This window comes from Artibeus jamaicensis, unplaced genomic scaffold (assembly GCF_021234435.1).
Source record: "Artibeus jamaicensis isolate MK-2021 breed Jamaican fruit bat unplaced genomic scaffold, CSHL_Jam_final contig_490, whole genome shotgun sequence".
NCBI classification, from domain to species: Eukaryota; Metazoa; Chordata; class Mammalia; order Chiroptera; family Phyllostomidae; genus Artibeus; species Artibeus jamaicensis.
In genome coordinates, this window is record NW_026521861.1 from 18607567 (window position 1) to 18627258 (window position 19692).

The 19692-nt window shown below is 54.7% G+C and overlaps 1 protein-coding gene across 1 annotated transcript in view; it reads right to left on the reverse strand.

The window, feature by feature from the left end:
- The window catches only part of CTBP2 (C-terminal binding protein 2), a 128543-nt gene that overhangs the window by 72154 nt on the left and 36697 nt on the right, over positions 1-19692 (reverse strand). Inside the window, exon 3 of the mRNA XM_037159135.2 lies at positions 12142-12249. The gene's annotated coding sequence lies outside the window, so the exon portion shown is untranslated. The remainder of the gene's footprint in view (positions 1-12141; positions 12250-19692) is intronic.

A 19692-nucleotide genomic window follows, 5' to 3' on the forward strand; every position in this document is an offset into this window, starting at 1 on the left:
CCAGGCTCTCTCCTTACCCCTTTAAATCCACTCACAAAATTTACTGGTCTCCAATTCAGCTGCTCCCTGCATCCACCGGTGCCTGTGAATGCCTCCCTCTGGCCACAAGGAAGACGAGCGACTTTGAAGCCTCAGTTCTCACCTGTGGGAGCTGGCAATGCAGCCGCACCCAGATGAGGGTGGGGGTCCAAGGAACCCTCACCCAGTCCAGCTGCAGGGGCCCCATGGGTGGCCCCCTGCACCCCAATGTGCACCTCAGTGTGTGTGCCCGAGCACGCACATAGGTATTAGAGTGCATGTGCGTGCATCTAAGTGTGCCCAGATGTGCAAGGTCAGCCACAGAGGAATAGGCCGCAGGTGCCGGCAACACAAGGACAGGCGCTCTGCAGCGGCTTCCTTTGCCAAAGGGCCTGCGGGTGCAAACAGAAGGGAAGAGAGGCTGCAACCCTGACTCACTGGCAGCAGGCGACCACCACACCTACATCACACGCACTGACACCGCACAGCACTGGGGCCATGGCGGGCATGGGCGCGGCGTGTGCAGCAGTGGGCAGGCCTACGCTTAGACATGCCAATGTCTCCGACACGTGGGCACACCGCCGCTGGTGGTCACGGCACACACGGCACACACAGCACACACAGCACCGAGCAGAGTGTGTGGGACAAGGCTCAATATTGGGCTGGTGAACAAGTCTGTGTGGTTCTTTCCATAAAATAAAAGACACGTTTTTCATTTTCACATCACTTCATTGATTTGGATATTTTAAGGATGTCGGCTGTCTCCCACTTGGTGTAGTAACATAGACTGATCTCAATTAATGTCTAGACTGGATCACTGTCAACTCCACTGGTCCACCCAACCATGGAGCATCGTCCAGTGAGGAATCTCCAGCACAAACTTCACAAACCACTTCTGACAAGTTCAATCTGTCACAGCACCTTCTCCACACACAGCACAAATCTTTTCATTCGTTTCAGTTGCGTTTTTACCTTTCCTTAAATAATACAGCATAATATGCCAAAAATGTTGCTCATTTTCTCCAATCTTCAATATCAAAATGGCTACAGAAAACTTCACTAATTTTGATGTTTTTTTAAATGCACACTGATTATGACAGCTACCAGAATATAATCTAACAAAATTGTTTTTCAAATGAAGTTAATAACAACTAGGAGTTAACAGAGCCACCTTGCAGGGGAAAAAAGGTAACAGACTTTTGGGCCGACCCGACAGTCACTGAGCTGGGGAGTCGTGCTCAGCGGCCTGCAGAAGCCCAGGACCTAGGGAGTGAGGGAGTGAGGGAGTGAGGGAGTCAGTGGATCAGGCTCCGAAGGAGGGAAGCAAGCAGACCCTGCTATTCATTCCCGTCCCTACCTGTCCCCCACCCCAGCCACGCATCACAGTGCCAGTGAGCCAGGAGGGGGGACTGCTTCTGCAGAGCAGAGAGAGACAGACCTGCAGAGACGGGGTTGGAGCCGCTCCCCCGCCCTAGTCCAGTCCGGGGGACTGGCTACTGCAAGTCCAGGGCGGGAGGTGGGCGCAAGGTCTGTGCAGCGCGGAGCTCCAAGTCCCCACGCACATCTCAGCTGAGGTCAGGAAGCCTCCTCTTTGAGGCTGTTTGTAAACACACTTGGGAGTCTATGGTGAGAGACTACAGAACGTCCACGAAATCAACAGCTGATGGGGTACGTGTAACAGCAAACCTCCGAACAGACAACAGTGGCACTGTCTGGGTAGATGGTGATGAAGCAGAGCATTCTGGGTACGTGGGTCCAACCCAGACTCAGGTTTCAATCCCATCCTGCTCCTGCCAAGTGCCAGGGCAAGTCAATCAGCCTCCACTGGCCTTTAAAATCAGAGTAAGTAAGGATATCCCATCCCCTCAATGGCAGAGACAGTCTGGCCTCCAACCACAAACAACAACAAAAACTCAGTTGCTTTCAACTTTGCCTCCACAGCCAGGGAAAGCCAGCCTGTGACCCAAGGCCCGCCCACCCAGACTCACTCTCCCCTATCAGTCTGAAGCATCTCTCACCCAGTGCTGAGGACCCCTCTTCTCCAGGAGCCAGCACTGACAGGGACAGCCCCTTCTGCTCCCCAGGAAAAGATGGGACTTCCTGGAAAAATGAACTCCTGGGCGGCCCACACCACTGCCTCAAGGGAAGCACACAGGGGCCCAGGCACCAGGAACTGTGGCATCAGCAAGGGCGGCCAAAGGATTCTGGGGAAACTCAGAACCAAGGTCAATCCCAGCCCACCCCGGACAGAGGTGTCCACCCAGCAGGCCCCGCCCCCGGGGGAAGACACAGGATGTCTAGGCAAGGTCACACACGCACTGTGAAAATCTTCTCATCTGTCGAGGAGCTGAAGCCATTAGCTGGGTTGCTGTCAAGTACAGATGCTGTCTATATCTAAAAATTCCCAAATAGATCAATTAGCATATTATAAAGGATTTACTTCCATTCTCTCTCTGACACATCATAAAAGCTAAAACACAGGCTCAGTTTGAAACTGACAAGTGCGTATGCAGGGGAGGGTCTATTAAATGGAGGCAACAGCAAAAGAAAACGGTATTTATAATGATTAGCCACCGAATTAATTCTAAGAGCAAAATGTCAAAAGCTGTAAATCCATTCCTTTGGTAACTGACGCGCCACATCAAACAGCCACTTCCGTGCTGAGAAGGGACGCCCTGACGTCTCCCCACCAATCCGTACCTAGCAGCGTGGCTGCTGCACTGGTGTCCCACGTAAGGACGCCGGAACGCACATGGAAAAGCCACGGAAGACTGGAACTCGGGGAAATGAATACCCTCCCCCAAATCAATGGCAAACAATTCTAAACCTAAAAAAGTTTAAGTACCACACACGTGTGTAGACATTAACAAAGTCTTATCAGGAGGACGTGTGTGTTCTCTCCTGTGCCAGCCGCCGCAGTTCAAAAGGAGAGATTCTCATCGGCGGGGTCTTCGGTGTTTCACCCTGGCCGTTGGGGGTGGCATCGGGAGGAGGGTTCTAAGACAGACAAAGGTCAGCGACATTATTATCCTTTGCCAGTCTGTGCACTTTCCTTCCTTGTGCATTTAAAAGTCACCCTTTGGGGCTGGAGAGGACAGGCAGAGTAAGAGCAAGAATAACACGAAACCAAAATGGACTTAATGGATGCAGAGTTGTCTGTCTTCCCATACTTCCTGAATTCTCTTCCTAGATTGCAAATCAAAATCTGCATTTAAATAGGTCATTTTTAATGTAGAAAAGAGGAAGCCCTAGGGCACTGAAATATTGCATTCAATATCCAGGGACACAACACTGCATTTTAAATGAGAGGCAGCTTTCTGAAATTTACTGAATACATTACACATTCCAAATTGTCTTGTTACTACTACTATTTTTACTAAATTCTCCTCTCCTAATAGGTGTGTTTCTTTTTCGGCCAGGACTGTTAATAAAAGTAATGCAACGCTACATCATGCTATCAATTGAATCTTGAGAAAAGATTACAGCGATCCCAGGATCTCAGAAGCTCTAGACTCCGATAATCCCAGCCATTATTCAGTGTGAAATCCAAGCAGTCTGATTCATTGCCATTGGCTGTTACAAATCTGCATCTTTAGACTTTGCCGTAAGATACAGGAGTCCAAACCCGGTGACCTGAATCTAACAGCCTTTCGTGTGAAGTGGCCGAGCTAACGGGGCTCTCCCGGCATAGCTCTCGGGACAAAGCCGGTGTGCGGGTGGGGGGGGGGGGCGGGGGCGGCAGGGCTCACTCCGGATGGATGGCTGGGTCACTGCCGGGGAGGACGGGACAGCGCCAGCCTCACCCCAGGCCCCCAGCCACACTCCGTGTCCAGGCAAAGTCCAGACTGGAGTGGGGGCCCTCTCCCAGGGGAAGAGACATGTCGTCACGCAGGCGTCCGGGCCACCTGGCATGGTGGGACCAGCTCCCTCTCAGCAAACAGGCTAGAGCTCAAGTGCAATGTGTGAAGGCAGGCAGAGAGTGGCCGGCACACTGGGTCCCCGCAGGGATGTGACACACTGCCCCCGTCTTCAGTCCCAAGGGACCCGGGACCACAATACTTGGGAGCCCGCTGGGCCTCCTTGCAGAAGGGCTTCAGGAAACCCCAAACCTTTCTTCCCTGGATGCAGAAACAGCATTCCCAGGCTGATGTGAAAGGGGTTTATACCCCATCCTCCAAGTCCCAGGAGAAAAACAGGACAGAACTGTCTGTCATGAGCAAGGAAGCCTAGAGTCCCAGTCACCTTGCGTTTAAATGTCCCTATAATGAGGACTCCAGGTGCTTCCTTGCAGAGACACAGGCTGCACTCGGTGCCCTGCCCCTCGAAGTGTGTGGCCACCTCAGTCACTGCGGCTGCTCACGGTGATGTGACGATGACCCAGACCACCCTCTATCCCCTACTGAGCCCTCATAGGGACCAAGCACTGGCTCAGCTTCCTCAGTGACCATTCCCTGAGCCCACACACCTCTGAGATGAAGCATCACTATTCACCCCCACTTCTCAGGGGGCACCTGAGACAGTATATGCAGACAGCTTTAGTTTGCCCAAGGTCAATGCCATCAGAGGCAGGAGGCATTTCTGGCCCTGCAGCCAGGACCCAGCCCCCAAGCCATCCCCAAGGCCAGGGTCAAGTCCTTCCCTCCCCAATGCACACGTAAAGCTACTGGTGTGCTTGGGGAGCAACCATTGACGCTCCTGTGGGAGGAGACGAGTTGAATGCCATGTCGACCTGCTGCTTAAACTGGCAAGCAGGAGGCTTCCTGGCTGAGCGTGAGTAGTGCCATTTAGGCCAGAGAGAGGTCGGAGTGGTTGTCAACATGGACCTGCCCTCCTTCCTCCAGGAAGGCGCAGACCCAGTTGGGTGCGGGGTCGGTTGCCGTTCCTCTCTGCTGTAACTAGGAAGCAGCACTGAGCTTCAGGGGAATGAGGAAAAGCCAGGAGTTCAGTACTCTCAAAGTTAAGGTTTTTAATAAACGTGGGACTGGGACTATGAGTCACACGCAGGAAATGCCAGGTTCCAAGCCTGCGAAGGGGGGGGGGGGCAAGGAGACTTTGGAGCCCTCCCTGCAGCCCTCACAATCCCTGCTCTGAGGCAGTCCAGGCAGCTGGACCCCAGCACCCCACAGCCACAACACCCCCAGATGACAGGAGAATGCAGCTGGGTCCCCAAGCCCCACGGAGTTCAGACTCCCAGCCCCGCCTGCAGGTGGGGGAGATGGAGGTGTGCTTAGGGCTCTGGCCACAGAGCGCTCAGAACAGAAATCAGTATTTCAGGACACCCCCCCCCACACAGGCAGTTTCTCAGGTGGTCTGCAGAACACACTCGGGCCACCATCCTCAGCCCTGCCTTCTGTGCAGATGCTGGGCCTTCTGGGCAGATGCTGGGACCAGCGCAGGCACCCGGGCTGCCCTGCCCCCACCTCAGCCCAGGGCGTCCCTGCTGTGTGGGTCTCGAACAGAAAGCCATGGAGACAAGGAGCGCAATGGACCCGGCTGCTGCCTCGGGAGCTCTCGGAAATCACTCGGGAAGGTTCTACGTTAATGGAGCAGTACTCAATACACCTTTACCTAATTTTTACGCCAGAGTATGAGAAAGCTCAGCGTTGTCCCGACAGCTGAGAGCCTGGGAGCCTGAGCCATCAGTGACTGAGGGCCCCCAGCAGAGACCTTCCTGTAGATTGCCGACACTGATGAAGAGATGCAGGTAAGGCCAAGGGCGGTGTGGTCCAGCTCTCCCAGGACACGGAACCTCGCACGGCGCTGCCCTGCGCGGCTCCTGTCTGTGCCTGCCCTGAACTGTGGAAGCAGACATCCACCCCCAGGCTGCAGCGAATAAGGGGCATTCCAGCAAACCCACACTGCCCAGTCCATGTCCCAAGCTCCCCCTGGACAGGAGCGAGGCCTGCTCTGGGGCCCTGGGACCCTGAGCTGAGAAAGTGCCCTCCCCCACTGCCAGCCCCCTGCACAGCTGCAGCTGAATTTTTCAAGGAGCCACAGGTTACACCTTGCCAGGCCCACGAGGGGCTCCTTTCAGTTCAACAGCGCACAGCTGACCACAGCAAAGGGGTCGAGTCTCAGGGCACCGCAACCAGAGAGCTCTACCATGTTTTCTGCAAATCTCTACACTAAGTGACAGCGCAACATCCTCCAACAAACCAGGGCCCACTCCCGAAGGACCTGATGGGCTGGAAGCTCACGAGGACTTAGGACCTCTGAGCCTGGAGAAAGACAGCAATTGGCAAGGGCAGGGGGCATGGGGGGTGCACCCCATCGTCAGTCAGAATGCATTTATGAAGAAATGGAAATTCAGCGCAGTAATCACAGGCTCGAACTGCTGTGGTTCATCCCTGGTCTGGGCTTTTCAACCCCGCATCTTGGACTGTTCTACTCTCTGCCACGTATAACCAACTGTGACAGCTTTTGCAGCCCACCCCACAGGTTGCTGCTGTTCCTTTTAGACACCACACTGCTGGGAGATTGATTTGTCCCCTCCCTGAGCCTGAAGAACCCACGTAATGAAATATGTATAAATGTCACCGCTCGGGCCGCATCCTGGGGTGAGTGCAGGAAAACGTTCCTCTGACCTGCGCACACGGGGGCCCACGGGGGCCCACGCGGGCTGGTGTTCTCTCGGGCCGCCCGTACACCTCCATGACGCCTGACGAATCACGCGGCATCTCTTTTAAAACCTCCTACTTACCCTTTACTGGTGCGAGTCTAGGGGAATTATCTTAACAATTACCACGTGGAGAGAATGAATTGCTGCAGCATTCAGTTAACCAAGAAGACTTTATTTTTAACAGCATGGGGCCAGGTGGGAGTTGCCAAGTTTGCCGAAAATAAACGAGCCAACCAAAAAATAAAGCCCATGGGTTCAGTGGGTGCCTGGTAAAGGGAATCTACAGGCGACAGGCCTGGGGACGCACTCCTACCAGGGACGACAGAGCTGTCAGCCTCGCCTGAGAAAAGCCATTGCATCGGGATCCTGACATGAGAGGTGACAAACTCTGGAAGGCCTAGGTTCCAGCAGTGCCAGGAGGCGGTGGCTTCTTGAGCTGTAAGGTGCAGTCAAACTCAGCTCAAATGTCTGGGGTTCTCGACCCAGCTGTTCATGTAACAAAACTTAGGGTCTCAATTCTCCATGTGACATCCCTTTCAGGCTGATGCCTCTATGATGAGCCATGTGTCTCTCAGGCAACAGGGAAAGGGATTCGGTTTTGTCCACAAATGGCTTCTGGAACGGTTTTCCAGGACAAATTAAGTTCGAGAACCTCGGTTCACTGGATTTCTTTAGCATCTGTCGCTGAGGAAGCAGCCTTTCTCCGCCGAGAGGCGGTGTGCGCCCCTCTGTGGAAACGGAGATGACGAAGTACGAACCAAACCTGCCGGGAACCGAGGCCCCGTTAACCAAACACGTCGCCCCGCTGATGCATTGCAGGAGCAGGACAGCATCGGCGGTGACACGTGAGCACTAAACAGAAATATTTACACACACACAGAAATAACCTTTCCTCTCTCATTAATCACACCTGATCGGAGACCCCACGTTCTCACACCAGAAAGCTCATTTCCTGCCCACCCCCACGACCACCCTCATCCTGTCTGGGGCTCACGGTGAACAGAAAATGGCATGTCCAGCAGCAAATGTGACCAGGCCGCACGGGGCCACCCCACCCCACTCCATCACCCCCCCCCGAACACGCACGTGCTCCCAGCCTTGGAGAACGATGACTGTCATGCCACTGACCTTCGCCTCTGGCTGTCCCCTGTCCTTGGCTGCTGCTCCTGTCCATTGGGGAAGCAGGGGAGGGGACAGAGGCCTCCAGAGGGCGTGTGCAGGTCCCCACTGGGCCGACCTGAGGGGCTTTCTCTGCACACAGGAGCCCAGCACCTGGGCCGCACCTCCTGGGACCAGCAGACCGTGGTCAGGCCCTACTGTGTGTGGGGCTGGGACCGACTCCACCATGCACCCAAGAACACACGCTTCCCGGGAGTCCTCCCTGACCACACAGGGACCCTGCAGCACTGACAGAGCGAGTCACACTGCTGCGCTGTTTCGGTGGGGGCGGGGGGCCACCTGAGTCTGGGCTGCCCCTTGGTGCCCGAGCCCCAGGTGCTGGCAGGTGAGTCTGAGCACCACATCCTTCATGAATAAAAGGGGTCCCACCAGTGCCATCACAAAAACTGTGGAGAACAGGTGGATCTCGCACCTATGCCTCCTGGCATCGCACCTCGATGGGGCGCTCAATAATGACACCCCTCCCACCCACAGGGTCAGAGGACCACGGGCCACATTCCTCCCAAGCAGGTACCTCTGGGGAGCACCACTCAGCAAAGAGCCAGCCTGGCCGGGACCACAGCACACCCAGGCAGGCCTGCTCACTCCAGACACAGGGATGGCAGAGTAGGAACCAAGACCCTCTGGTTCTGTGCCTCTCTGGCTGGAGAATGTGGTCTGATTAGAATCAGCAGTCCTGAAGGGTGAGCGGGGACCAGGCCAATAGAGCAGGAAGCACCTCATAGGGGAGAGTCAGTCAGTGGGGGCTGGGGGCTCACGCCCCTGTGGTAGAACATGGCACACGCCGAGAACAGAACAAGAGGCTGGGTGGGCAAGCGCTCTCCGGTCCTGGCTAGGAGGCAAGGGTAGGCCTCCATCACCACCTGCCAGGGAATGGCTTCCACAGGACCTCGGATCTGCGGCTCAGGAGTAAAATCCAAACAAGAACCAAGAACCCAGGGCTCCAGCTGGGCCTTCCTGCCTGCTCCACAGAGCTGGCGCAAGAGCCGCCCCCAACCCCCCATCCTGCCCTGACCCCTCCAAGACCTCCAGGCTGTTTCTCAACTAGAGAGCTAGAGACACAGCCCTGCCCACAGCCTCTGGTCTGTGGTTTTCACCCTGGCAATCTCTGTCCTGAGCACCGGACCACACGTTCCCAGGTAGGACCAGCATGGCCACTGCACCTCAACAGCCAGAGCCACCCAAGGGGTGGGTGGTTTGTTCCTGAAGTAAAGTGACACTGTCTCTCCTGACTTTCAACAAACGAACCTATCTCAGCAGAAACAGGGTCAAGGCCCTGACGGCAGCAGAGACGACTTCAGCGACCCTGCCACAGCGACGGTTCGATGGTCAGCAGCCTGGTCACCAGGGCAGACCGCAGCAAGGCGCTCCCCGCCCCCGAGCCAGGTGCCTTTCCCGGGGGCCTGACCATCATGACCTGTCAAAGCAGCACAGGGTGCACGCTCCTCCAGGCACTGGCAGCTGAGCGGGCCACCCTGGCTTTGCTGAACCGGAGCCACGGCCGGCCCAGCACCGGCACACAGAACAAAGCTCTGGCTCCCACCTCCACTCACCTGCAGACATTTAACAAAAAGCGCTTATTTTTTCCTGACACTTCTGTTAAAATTACAAAGTAACTAGGTGCTGCGGTGAATATTAATGTGTAATAACAAAACAGCACAAGACTCACAATGCTCCGTCCACACCCACGGAGGCCCGACCGGGGCTCCGGGAGACGCCGACACACACCAGGGCGCTTGCTGGGTTTCCACGTCCAGCAAGCAGGGACGCACAGGAGGAGGAGTGAGGGCGGGGAGAAGGCGGGCTGCAGTATCCATTAGGATGACAACACGCACCTCTTCGGGGGGAGGAAGCGGGAATTTTTGGTTTTAAGATATTAAAAAAAAAACAAGACACCACAATCCAAACAGCAAGTCCAGAATAAGAAGTGTGTAACGCTGTAGAACAAGGACACACTCAAAAGGACGGAGACGCCAACCACAGAATCTAAGGGCTTCTAGCATCTCCCAGCTTTGCCTTTGCAAGGCTGTGACTCTTCGTGACTCTTGTTTTTCACCTACTTTCACTCCTCTGTTCGCGTTAAAAAAATACACCACCACCTGTCCATCTACACAGGGTCTTCCTCACCCTGCAATCAAAGATGTCCCTTGTGTGGCCACATGTCAGCTGCAGGGGGACTTTGTCCGTGACGTACTGGACACAGTGCTGAGCCACAGAGAAGAGGGGCCCCATGGGTTTACGCATGCTTTCTGGGAACCTGCGAGAGACCCACCCTGTCAGTGTGGGTCAGGGCGGGCGGGGTGACAGCAAACCCACTCCCTGGCGGGCCTTGGCGCTCCAGGGCTCCAGAGGAAGCGTGCTGTGATCTCGTTCCCACACCGGACGCTTTTACACGTCAGCGTTCCCCCGGGAGCAAGACCACCACTCTTCAACCAGCTCCCACCGCGGTCGGGTGTGAGGTTGAGTCCAATGGAAATTCTATCACTCAGCCATCGGTGCCATTTTAATAGTTCATTTCATCCTTCTGGTACGATTTCCACATTCTTATCTTGAGAGGAAATCAAGTTGTCCAGCCCATGGTGTCTGTGACCTGTACGAAGCATGGCTCTCAGGTGTCAGCTATACAGACGAGATGCCCACCCCCGCCCCCCGTGAGCCCCGGCACGGGGCACAGCTGTGCTCAGACTCGGAGCTGACAGCCACGGGCTCTGGGAGCCCGGAGGATTTCTCTCCATCACCCCTGCAGCCACAACTGCAACTGACCCCCACCAAACCCAGACCTGCGGGGAAGGGCTCTCGGAGCCCTGGCTGGCGCCAGCACGCGGGGTCCAAGGAAGGAAACTGGCGAGAGCCAGAGAGGAAGCAAACGGCGGTCTCCAAAGACAGGACTCGATGTGTACGTTGAGGGGCCACCACGACTCACTCATGAGGTACGTCCACGTTTCACCCAACACACGGTCAAGGGTATTTCCAGCCTCGCGTCTGCTCCAGTGCCAAGATCTGCGGGACGGCTCAGAGACCCCAGTCGGCTCTGATGTGACCCCACAGAGGCCATGCAAGCCCTCAGGCCGCCCCCGGGAAAGTGTCCGGGCTGCTGCGTTACATCACGACCTCAAAGACAGGGATCTCCGAGACTGCCCCAGTCCAATGCCTCGATTCACAAGCAAGGCTTCCACAGGCCTCCACAAGGTGACCGCTAGTGGCCGGCCAGCTCCAGTGGCGGCCCCAGCTGACACCACTCCGAGGGGAAATGGAGGGGACACAGGGACAGTGAGACCTCGTCCCAGAGCCACAACCCACCCTGCTGATGGCTCAGGCCGAGATGCGGCTCAGCTGTCCCCACCCCTCCCTCTCGGCCCAGTGGGAAGCCTGGCCTAAGGCCGCAGCAGTGAACCTGACCTTTCCTTAGACCACAGACTCCAAGTCCCAGTGAACACGGCAGGGAACGAGCCCCAGGGTGTGACAGAAAAGCCACCAAGGACATCTGCACACAACACTCTTTTTTCTTGCTGTAAAATGATGTCGTGAGCTCAAGGAGAAACCCATTTTGTAAAGCACAATAAAAATCAGTCACGTCTGAGAAGTTGCCACTTGGAGACTGTAATCCAGGTTTTGTGAAAAATGGCTACCGCATGTTGTAAGTAAACTTGGAACCCCCGCGCCCCCTCGCTACAAAGGGGGACTGCACTCCCTCAGTCAATATTTTCTCAACCACACTCCAAACCAGTACAGACAGAACCGACGCTCTCCCCTCCGCCCACACCCACATCCCAATCCACCCCACCAGAAAAACCCAGTATGTGCGGAAGACATCCTGGGGCCGGCAACCCCCCAAAATCTAAGTTCACTGAATTCACGTCACCCTCAGCAAGCTTCCTAAACATGCCTGTCGCCCTCTGCGTGTGAGCTGCTTGAGGTGTGTGTGTGTGTTGAGGGGGGGGCCTGCTCCCCTAACTCATTTGTACTCTTTGTAATTAATTCATATGTCAAGGGGCCCATCCTAACTCAGCTCCCACCCTGACTCGAGTTTCCAGCAGCGCCATTTCCGCTGACTTATCTGTATAGTGGCAGCAGCAGCAGCAACGATCACTTCACACCCAACTATATTGCTTCAGAGTTAATTACATGTATTTTGCTTCTGATAAATGAAAATACTAGATGCAATTAATTGAAAGGCAGTCAATACGGTCCTGCAACTAGACGTCCCAATGAAACACCCAGAGGCTGCTGGCAATCCATAGTCATCAGCTAACTGAAAACACATACCAAAGGGGATTTTTGGGAAATCAGAACCTTTTACCTGGAGATACTTCCCAGCGACTCACCGATATAAATCTGTGCACACACTCTAGAGCTCACACGACGGGCTGTCCGTCCGTCCGTCTAAGGGAATCCAGCTTCATTGGCTCGCAAGCATTTCAGGCGATGGAACCCTGGAAGCAGAGCGGACTGGGTCAGTGCAGCCAAGGCAGGGATCTTCTGTTGTTTGCATCGGGCCCTCCTGTGACTGCGGTTTTCCAATGCCACTGACTCTGAGCCACCGGAGATTATTAAATAGTTTCATTAAAAATACTATTTGTCTTTGGTCACGACGCAGATCAAATCAAACAGGACAGACAGCACCGGGATGAATGAACCCTCTCCATCTCTCGTGACGTGAAGCCGAGTGCTGCCACCCAGAAGGTGACACTGTGTCATCGCCATGAAAACGGCACCGAGCTTCCTTTACATCCCCAAGCAGCCAACGAGGGGCCCGAACAACCAGCGCCAGCACGCACACAGCAGGGCCGGCTGCCAGAGCAGCTCAGGGCCAGGCAGTGGAGTTCGCGAGGCCGAAGGTTCTCAGTGCCATTAGCATAAATGCTGACAACTGTTAATCCACAGTCACTCTGATTAACAGTTGCAGTTGTCCATTAATAGGAGGCATTTTAACTTACCACTGAAATTGATTACTCAGTTAAGAATCCAATCCTGATGTTCAATAAAACTGCACTTTCTCGGCAAATGCAATATGAAAAGAGGTGACGCATTGAGCAGAACTCGCATCCATTTTCCTGTATGTGAAATGAAGAGCAAACATACGGGGCCTTCACGTAATCGGACCATTTCCTGTCCACCCAGAGCTGCAAGGGGGCAGGAGGGAAAGGCCCAAGTATCTTTTCTGTGGCTTTCCCCCAGGAGCAGATGGACCTTCGACTGGCCGGGCACCCGTGCCCAGGGTGCGAGGTGACCCTCCTCAGGGTCTGTGGGGAAGGAGGGTGGTGGCTCATGGGAACTCACTGCTGGAGCCCAGCGGCCAGGCCACGCCTTCCACACCATCGGCCAGGATTCCAGGGCTGATTAGTATTTTTAAATGCACTGTGACCAGCTCCCCTGCTACACTCTACTTTCCAAACCATTCAAACACTAGAAAACTAGAGTTTCTTAATACAGTTCCTTCTCTTTTGAAACGTCCCTGGGATCCGATCCTGGGACTTGTCCCCCAGACTGTGGAGCAAATCAGAGAGGAGCCCTGGCACCACACAGGTCCTCCAGCCCACACACAGTTCACGTCCTTCTGCTCGGCGTGAAGCGGCAGGGATGGCCTGGAAGACATAGCTGGGAAGGGTGGCCCCTACTGTCACAGCCACTGCACAGCCAGATCATGAAGGAGACTGCCCCCCCCCCATTTTCCAGTTCAGGGCAAGGTGGGCGGGACAGGCAGGGGTTCTCCATGGTCCCCAGCCTCTGATGACATCCTAGTTTCATGCTAACTGAGCACCCACTGCGGCCAAGGAGCTGTCCCTCTGGGGTGGTGGCAGCTCGCCCAGCAGACATCCGTGCGTCCTTCAAAACCTGGCTTGTCGATGCCACCTCCTGACACCTCCCTGTTGGTGCCCGGCTGCTGCCCGCCCTGCCTGGCTCTGGGTCTCTCCGGGTTCAATGCCCCGGTCGCATTTTCTTCATCTCCGCACTTCTCCATGTCCAGAACGCAGTAGGAAACCAAACACTTAACGAACTGCCGAGTGGGATTTACGCCCCAGCAGCGTGGTCGGTCCTGACGTGCCACGGGCGTTCAGCTCCCTTCCACTTCCAATGCAGCAGACACGCAGATGTTCCTGGGCACGCACAGATGCAAACGAGTTTCCAAATATGCAAAACTTCCTGATATACTTGGAATGCTTACTGCACACACATGTGAAGTAAAACTTGGTAATGTCTGTAACGTGACTTCTTATTTTTAAACACAGGTCTGGGTCTAAACATGAGGACATCCGCCAAGATGGAGGCATAGGTGGAGACACCATGCCTTCTCACACAACCAAGTTTAGAGACAACAAAATATTAGCAACAGAAAACAGCCAGAACACAGAAAATTGAACTTTTCAGAAGTCTGTTAACAACAAATTCTTCAGCCTGACCGGTAAGAGGGGCGAAACCAGCAGCTGGCGGAGCGGGGTTGCACAGGAAAACTCGGTCAGACGGACTCAGGCGTGCGGATCCCAGGTGCAGGGTTGCAACGGGCAGACCCAGTGAGCGACCCAGTGAGGACCAGTGGATCCGGCAAGGGCGCAGGGCAGTGCGTTGACTGTGCTGCCACATTCCTGCACAGATAGACCGGCGAGGAAGTGGGCTGTGAAACGGGCCCCAGCGGCGGGAGGCCGCAGAGAGGGCAGCCATTTTCCCGCTCTGACCCCGCCCCCACATACAGCGTCACAACCCAGCGACCTCGCCCTGGTGGCCCCGCCCCACCCCTAAAGCTCCACTCCTCATACTTAATGGGCTTGAACAGACCAAAAATGGCTCAAGAAGATCTCAAAGCTCCAGAGCCCATAACTCGAAGCGACCAAGAAATAGCCAAACTTTCAGATGCACAGTTCAAAACACTGGTGATCAGGATGCTCAAAGAACTGGTTGATTTTAGCCACAAATTAGAGGAACATATGAAGGCTAAACTAATTGAAATGAAGGGAAATACACAGGGAACCAATAGTGATAGAAAGAAAACTGGGACTCAAATCAAGGGAGCGGACCAGAAGGAAGGAAAAAATGACCAAACAGGAAAATATGAAGAAACAAAAATTCAAAAAAATGAGGAGAGACTTAGGAACCTCCAGGACATCTTTAAACGCTCCAACATCTGACTTATAGGGGGCACCAGAAGGGGGAAAGGAACAGCCACAAGTGGAAAACCTATTTGAACAAATAATAAAGGAGAATTGCCCCAATCTGGCAAAGGAAATAGACTTCCAGGAAATCCAGGAAGCTCAGAGAGTCCCAAAGAACTTGGACCCAAGAAGAAACACACCAAGGCACATCATCTCTACATTAGCCAAGATTAAAATGAAGGAGAGAATTCTAGAAGCAGCAAGAGCTAAGGGGACAGTCACCTTCAAAGGAGTTCCTATCAGACTGTCGGCTAATTTCTCAAAAGAAACCTTACAGGCAAGAAGGGGCTGGAAAGAAGTATTCCAAGTCATGAAATCCAAAGACTTACAACCAAGATTACTCTATCCAGCAAAACTTTCATTTAGAATGGAAGGACAGAGAAAGTGCTTCTCAGATAAGATCAAATTCAAGGAGTTCATCATCACCAAGCCCTTATTATATGAAATGTTAAAGGGACTTATCTAAGAAAAAGATCAAAAAAATGAACAGTGAGAGGACAGCAAACTCACAGTTACTAATAACCACACCTAAAACAAAAGCAAACTAAAAGGACAGCTAGATGAGGAGCGAAAACATAGAAATGAAGATCACATGGAGGGTTAGCAACAGGGGAGTGGGAGGAGGAGAAGGGGGAGAAGGTACAGAAAATAAGTAGCACAGACGGTAAGTAGAAAATAGATAGGGGGAGAGCAAGAATAGTATGGGAAATATAGAATCTAAAGAACTTGAGATACATGGACATGAACTAAAGGAGGGGAATGGTGGGGGTGGGGGATGCAGGGTGGAGGGGAATGAAGGGGGGGGATAGAACTGTAATGGCATAAACAATAAAATAAAAATTAAAAATAAATAAATAAACATGGGTGTGAAGACAAAAGGTTGACCTTGACCCAGTCTTGGCAGTGGGCACCGCGTCTCACTTTGAGGTGCTGCACGGTAAATTAGTTCCACAGGGAACAGACAGCTCCGCCAGGGAAGAAGGCTTCTTGGAGGAGGTGACACATCATGGAATTTCCTGAGGGGAAATTCGAGAGCCCCAGACGGCTGCAGAAGTGCTCATTTAGCGCCTGAGGACAGTGAAGGGCTTGGAAGACGAGGTGTTTAAAGCAGGTGGCCATTACGCCTCGAAGGGTGGAAGCACTTAAGAAGTCCGGAGGCACATGAAGGCGGAGATCTCCGACCCACTTGTTCCGCAGAGCCCAGTGATGGCACGCGGCAGAGCGCCCGGCAGACGGGCTGGGCAGTTTTCTCTGAGAACCGCCAGGGTAAGGCTACAGGACTCGGCGGAATCAAAATCACCCCGTCCCTCAAGCGGCACAGGTGGGCAGAGGAGGAGGCCTGAGCTCCGGGGAGAGCACGGCCTCACCGAGAGCCTGCTCCCCGATTCCGAGGGCCATCTCAAGGGTAATCGCAGGTGCCCTGTGATGGTGGGCTGCCAGGAACCACAGCCACCCGGGCCTCTGCTGTCTGGGACGGAGGAGCCAGCACTCACAGGTGAGCGTCCCAGGCGACAGGGCCCATTCAGAGAGGTAAGGAAGGTCAGCCCGAGGCCTGCATACAGCAAGCACTCAATAAATGCTCGTCACCAGCAGACCTAGCATGCAACTCAGGACAAGGTCGTCCTTCTAAGAACCAAACCCCTCCCTGCCCAAATTCGGGGGGCGGGGGGGGACGGGACCAAACAAACAACAAAAAAAAAACGGTGCGTATTTGGCCTCAGTGTCCCGACCAGGTCACTGAGCAGAGTGACACAGTCTCCCCCACGCCCTCAGGAGGAGCATCCTTGGTGAGAGTCCTGTGCTCGGCTGTGCTCAGAAAAGGCACAGGGGCTGGGCAAGACCCATCTAAAACCCAGCCCTCTCTCTCACAAACGTCCTTGGCATAGACAACACCAGCAGGCCCTCGAAGACAAGGTGCATGGGTCCTCTGGGAAACGCCCACCAGCCACAGCTGCAAGGCTCCACAGAAGGGAAACACAAGCCGCAGCTGCAGAGAAGGCCAGCCAGGCCCGCCACACCTCCACCGCACCCCATCCTGAGGGCCACACCGATGCCCTGAGATGGCTTGAAGCCCCATGTCCACTCACTCACCGGCCACGTGGCGCTGTTGTGGGTGCTGGTCTGTGAGAGGCAGGGACCCTGAGCAATGGGACCACGACAGGGGGATGCGTGCCAGGGACCTCCCCCACATGCACACATAGCAGATCCCTCCAACTGTCTCAAGTTCAAAGATGGCAGGTGGGGAAAAACCGTAAGCAGATGTGGACACCAGAAGCTCACAGAGAAACCAAATGCCCACCCCTGAACACCGATCTGCCTATGTCAGTCAGCAGCCTGGACAGACAGGTGGACAGACACAGCGCATGCCAGGCATTATTAACTCCAGGCCACAGTGACAGCACGAGGGTGTGCTCCAGGGGACACGGGGAGCAGCCTGGACCCCAATCCAACACAACGAGGCAAGGGAACTCAGCCCCCTGAGCGCCCCCCAGTGCTCACTGGCCCCAGCCTCCCTCAGCAGGTCTCTCCATGGGAGGGCTGACCTTGCCCCCCCCCCCCACTCCACTCCAACGGCTCATCTGGAGACTCTGGTGGGAGGGGCTGGCAGCTGCTGGGTGGGGCCTCTCCCCAATCGTGCCCTCTAGTCGGGACCATCAGGACCTCCGAGGACTCTGCCAGCGCAGCCCAGTCACCTGGGATGCTGTCCCCGCTCCACCCCGCTGTCCGTGTGCCTGCCGGTACCCCAGGGAGGCCCGGCCCACACGGGAGAGGCTGGTGGGAATCTCTGGGCTGGCTGTCACTCGAGAAAAACCGAGGTCCTCTGCACATGGGGCAGGACACAATCAGTACGGTGAGAACGGAGACACTCCCACGGGGCTGCAGCCCGGCCGGCCCCTCCAGGATTCGGTCCCACCAGCTACTGCCAATGACAAGGGAACCAAATCCATTCGCCCTGAACAACTGCCCTTTACTCAGGAGGAGGAAAGCCACCACCTAAAAGCTCGTTTTTCCCACGTCCCGTACAGGCCACGTTGGCCTCCAGCGCCTGAGGTCAGATCAACACGTCACTATAACCACCCCTGACTGGGTCCAAGAAAATGCCCTCCAGGCAGAAAATGTACAGTTTTTGTAGGAGAATGTTTATGGCATTTTGTCACATTCACTGTGTTCAGCTGGTTTTAAGTTTTACGAATGTGAAAAGACCCAACAACTGAGATTTTACAAATCCTGACTTCAAACACAAGGACAGCCCGTCGAAAATTGTAAGCAAAGACTTAGAACTCTATCCCCTTCTCGGGAGAACAAAACAGGCCGTTTTCTGTGCTGTCCCTCATACAGTGCGTCAGTGTGCCCGCTCCACTGGGCGTGGGGAGCGGGGCGTGGGGAGCGAGGTGGTGGAGCCGGGCTCCAAGCTGCTGCCGATGCTCCGCTCCCTCTCAGTGGCTCCAGCCACGGAGAAACGAACAAGACACGAGGCTGCCAGGTTTGGGGGGTGAGGAGCCTTGGAAACGACTGGAAAAATAAACACAGAAAGCAAATCAGTAAGTGGGTGCTGCTGCTCAGGCTTGGCAGAGGCCAAGTTTGGAAAGAAAGAGAACGAGGTTCCGGGAGCAGCAGCCCACCCACACGAAGTCGTTCTGTGAGTTCCAGCCGTGCTCCCACCCCCCAAATGCCTGGTGGCCGCAGGAGGGAAAGCAGCTGGTCTGAGTAGCAGCTGCTGAACCCTCAGCCCAGAAACCTGGCTGTGTCCCCACCTGCCCACGGGAAGCTGCCCTCTTCCCTCAGAAAAAAGACCAGAGGAGTGAAAGGGGTCCTCCCTCGAGGGGGGCCCGAGTGACAAACAAACAGGTATAAATCAGACACCTGCAGGCGTCTCATCACGGTCATCCGTGGTTCCAAGTATCACTGAACAAGGACAGGACCAGCCAAGGCGCAGGCAGCTCTGAGAAATGACGCAGAACCGGCCGGAAGGAAGGGGTGGAGGGAGACACGGGCACTAAGGACACAGCCCCCCAAACCAGAAGGGCATCTGGAAAGAGCACCCTGGCTTGGGTGCCAACCCTGCTAGAGAGGAGAAGGGGGTGCGGAGAGGAAGAGGCGTTCTCTAAGCGCCTCTCTGCCAGGCGCCCCATCGACACCCCACTCGGCAAAGGGCACAGGGTCCAGCCGTGAGCCGGGCCCTCCGGGTGCTCGGTACAGCGACCCAAAACCTCTCTGTGCTGACACTCCGTCAGTGGGACACAGGGGACGAACACCCCTACCCACCCAGAAGATTCTACCCTCACCCCATTCTACCCCTGGGGAGAAATGCAAGGAGTGGTCAATACTGACACAAACAGAAGAAACTATCTAAGATGCCAAATAAAAAGGAAGCAGCTGAGTAACCTGCCCTCCTGATCGGCTGAAGACACACACGGTCTCACGCGTCGCCCTCAACGGATCAGCCTTTCTTAATTTAAACACGCGTAACAACGTGGGAAAAACACGTACAGGCTACGTGGGAAAAGAGAAAATACAGAGTAGGCCGAATCTTACACACAAACTATAAAATACTCTTTAAGCAGTGAATTCCAGTTTGGGTATGTACATACATGCATGAGACATGAAAGACACCCGGAATGGAGAAAGCCATTTCTCCATGCTAAGATTAAAGGTGGTATTTAAAATACGTCTTTCAGATCAGAAGACTCTTTTGTTCTTTTACTTTCCCCCACACTTCCCTGTATT